The sequence below is a fragment of the Garra rufa genome, chromosome 17 (assembly GCF_049309525.1).
Source record: "Garra rufa chromosome 17, GarRuf1.0, whole genome shotgun sequence".
NCBI lineage: Eukaryota > Metazoa > Chordata > Actinopteri > Cypriniformes > Cyprinidae > Garra > Garra rufa.
Window position 1 is genome coordinate 35,892,094 of NC_133377.1, and position 4,195 is coordinate 35,896,288.

At 35.1% G+C, this 4,195-nt stretch overlaps 1 long non-coding RNA gene across 1 annotated transcript; it reads left to right on the forward strand.

The window, feature by feature from the left end:
* The first annotated feature begins 2,048 nt into the window (after positions 1 to 2,048).
* On the forward strand, positions 2,049 to 3,187 carry LOC141289187 (uncharacterized). Its single transcript, XR_012339864.1, has 4 exons — positions 2,049 to 2,101; positions 2,185 to 2,408; positions 2,727 to 2,886; positions 3,081 to 3,187. It is a non-coding gene; the product is annotated as an uncharacterized lncRNA (long non-coding RNA).
* Positions 3,188 to 4,195: the final 1,008 nt, after the last annotated feature.

Genomic DNA, 4,195 nt, shown 5'->3' on the forward strand with positions numbered 1-4,195 from the left:
CCATTTATCGACAAAAAGTGTAAAACAAGTGAGGTGATAAAGAATGGAAATCGCTGTAAACAGCTCTTATCTGTGGAGAAGTTCATGAAATCTCTTCAGTTGGTTGATGTCTGGAGAAGAAAGCACCCTACAGAGCAAGAATATACATACTACATAAAAGACTGTCCTGTGTCCAGATTCGATTACTTCTTTGTTCCAGAAGAATGTATGTGGCGTGTCAGAAGTTGCGGCATTAAAAAATCAAAGAGGCCAGACCATCAGCCTGTGTCTTTAGAGATCAACAACATCCTTGCAATGCCTCTTCAGAAAGATCGCCAGACAGAAGAAATCTTGATGGATCAAAAAAAGGTTCTTTTTACAGGTGAAATAGTTTCATCAGTGGATGAAGAAAGCTCACATTCAGTCAATGAGGTTGACATTATATCAGCTGTAAATTCTCTTCAAAGGTGTCAGACACACCAAGACCAGACCGCATCCCAGTTTCCCACTACAAAGAAAAAATTCAAAATCTATTTCCATACATAAGATACTTTATAACAAAATCCACAGTGGTGCATTTAACTGCTCTGGGAAAAACTTTAATGTAACAGTGAAAAGTCCACATGACGATAGTCAACACTTCTTTAATGTTGACTACCTCATCATTGCAACTATTCTGACGAAACGTCTGGATGATTACTTGGATTCACAGTCAAAGGGTCGTGTACCAAAAAATTCAGCTGCTGTCATGATCACTCCCAAAACCTTCTGCACTGAAATGAGGTTGGCTTATATACAGGATGAGATAGAAAAGCAAAAACAGTCAAACCCGACTCTGTATCAGGATTTCCTCATTGTGAAAAACCTCCTCAGAGATGCACCAGAAGTAGATACTAAATCTGCAAATGTTCCAGTTGAGAGAGACAAACTGCTGGATCAGGGTTGCCCTTTGACCCCAGTTCTCATTACGCCGGCACTGAAATGCTTTGCCTCTGCATTATCTGGGAGTTTAAAACAGCATGATATTCTGGTTTTCAAAGAAAGAGTGATACTTTGCATCCAACCTGAGGACCTTTAGGATGTAATGTCTGGTATGAGTAAAAAAGCTAATGAAGTGTTTTACATTAAGGAATTATACAGAGGACATGTTAATGGTAAACAATTAAAGTGCTTGGGAAATGATTCTACAGCTGAGGACTGGAAGAAATGGGAAGTAGAAACACTTATAAATAACCAATCTAAAATGGAAAAAGGCAATACAGAGAGTAGAGTGGAGGATGGTGGAAGGTGAGGATCATAAAGATGATCAAGATCTCATTTACTGATGTGTTTTCAATAATATACATATATTTTGGCACCGAGTGTCAAAATTTTGTGTGTGCCATAATTTGAGGCAATTACAATAGACATCTGACTAAACAACACTACGCTAGCTCTACCAATTTAAAAAAATAATACCTGTGAATTGGTGTATTTTGTTAGAGTTTCATCTTTTTCTGTTACTTTCGTCCATCATATGACTTGATAATTTGATTGGGCAACATCTTTATTTAATTCTAAATGTTAAGCAATTTTTTTAGTTAGAGCTAAACATGCTGTTTTTTTCTTTTCCCCCTCCACCTAGACAGACCATATATGCAGTTGTTACTCTGCAAGACTCAGATGAGGTGATGGTGGCAGCATCAAGCTGGTTGAGCGCAGACAAGAAACAGTGTTATTGGCCTCCATTCAAATCACAAGAGAAGTGCATGGAAGCTGTTCAGAACAGAATTAATCCTGTAACAGGAGGGAAACCATGGGAGAAATTAAATTTTTGTTTTCACAAAGAATATGGTATGGCAATAACCGTTTAAATTTGGGATTTGTACTGTTGAGTAAGTTCTCAAATAATACAACTTAAATTTTACAGACAGTTTCGTTAAGGCAAAAGAGGGGCAACAGGAAATTAAAGAACAAAATGAAAGGTAAGTAACATATTTATTCCAAAGATTTTGACTATCAAAAGGTTAGAATTCATTTCTGCTGTTGGTAAAGTATAGTTTATTTTCGTATAAAGGCCATATCGGATAAATAAAAAGACAAAAATTGGAAGGCACTCAAGACATGTCAAAACATCCTGATGGTGAGTCAACTTCTTTTGTCATAATCAGTTTGAGAAGTTTTTTTTTTTTTTGTAATAACAGCACAACTCATTTTACACAACAGACAAGAACGAACTCCCCCAAATGCTGAGAGACATTAAGAGCACGGTTCAGGAAAACTCTGCTATGTTAAAGAATCCATTCAAAGACAATACAGTTCCTGAGGTCCCCAGCAGTACCAGCGTTCCTTGGAAAGACAAAAACAACCTAAATCTGCCTTTTAGAACCCTTGAAGATGTGGCCAAGGCTGAAATAGAGCTCAAGAGTGCAACAACACGCCAAAAATATGTGAGTTGACAACATTTAAAATATGGGATAATGTACACTCAGCCATTACAGCAAACAAACTCTCACCTATAGCACATAAGGTTTTATGCTACAACAATGGTCATACATCATCCTGCTTATTCCCCGGCTACTTACTAAATAAATAAATAAAATAAATGGACAATAATACTGTGTTATGTATTAATGCAGACTTATTATTACTCTTCTACTGTACACTGTTTTGTGGTCTAAATACAAAATATTTTTGCAAATATTTTCAAAGTATTCCAAAACATGTAATGATAAACTACATTTATAAAATAGCATTTGTTTTTACAGGTAAAATATCTGTCAAAGGTTAGAGGTTTTGGGCAAAAGGACGTGATTAAGAATATTATGCAGCAAGTCCTGTCAGATGATCTGGCTATACAGTTTACCTGGCAGGGGAGAGGAGATGAAACCTCCTTTTCTAAGCTTACTTTAACAGATGTGATCAGAGGTAAAATTACTACTACATGAAAACTTTCCACATACACATAGACAGTTCATATTTACGTATATTTTGTATGTATTTGTAAATTTGGTAAACTTAAAATTTCACACACCTTCTTCAGTGTACAGGAGCAGCTTTGAGTATAAAGCAGTACATCCAAATAATTTCTAATTAATTCTTCATTGAGTTTTCTCTTTCAGATGTTGCATTGAAACAAAATATAATGAGGGAAGACTGTGATACTGAAATAAAAAAAATTATTTGTGGTCCAAAATTGACCGAACTGGTCAAAAGTGACCAAGAGATTGTGGAGGTAAATGATAAATATTATGTAATATTGTCTCACTTTTTAAAGGCTGATCTTCTCCATGATGATTTAGTCAAAGCATACTGTGTTAAAAAACCTGCATTCATTTGTTTAATGCTCATTTTTTACTTTGTATAAACACCTCCTTCCCCCTTCAGGTGCTGGACAGTTCCTTCTAAAGATTCCTTCAGAGATTGGAATGTCTTTTTTTATTGACTGTTTTTTAAAACATTTATTCATAGGTCATGTAAGCTTAATTGCCTAGACATTAGACATTCATTTTGTAAAAGCAACATGTGTACTAATCTAGCTTGCCACAGTGTACTTCAAATATTTGCTCTTGAGATAAAATGCCTATAATACTCCTATTTTTTTAGCAGTGTAAATGTAGATGGCTAGGGTTTTATATTGTGGTAATACAAGATAAGATCCATCAGCCTTTAGTTGACTGGAGGAAATTGACTATGGTATCACTGCATGCATTGACAGGTTTTTAGGTGTATTGTAGTAATGGCTTTATTTGCTTGATTTAATAAGAATAATTTCCTCAATAGCTCAAATGCAATTAGTTGTGGTATTTAATCCAAATAGGCTATTTCTTTCTTTTTCAGTGGTACATAAATAAGATGTAATGCTTTTCTTTCAAAATAAACCATAATTGCACATAACATAACATCTTGTGTTTGCCTTTTTTTGACAGTTGAAGTCCTACAATAGTGAAATTCTAGTAGATGAAAAACATATGACTATTGGGTGACAGGGGAATCTGAAATGCAAAAAAAGCACAGATAATTAACTTTTCTCAAAATCAGCAAGTTGGAGTTTATTTAGCTAAGCAAGTTTTTGCTGGCTCTTGTTTATCTCGGTGGTTCCCTATCTGTCAGTCACTATTAGTTATGTCCTAAAGACAGTATGGCGAATCATCTAGGTTATGATCAGTGATTGTATCGGTTCCACTTTACATTAGGTGGCCTTAACTACTATGTACTTACATTTAAATTAATAATT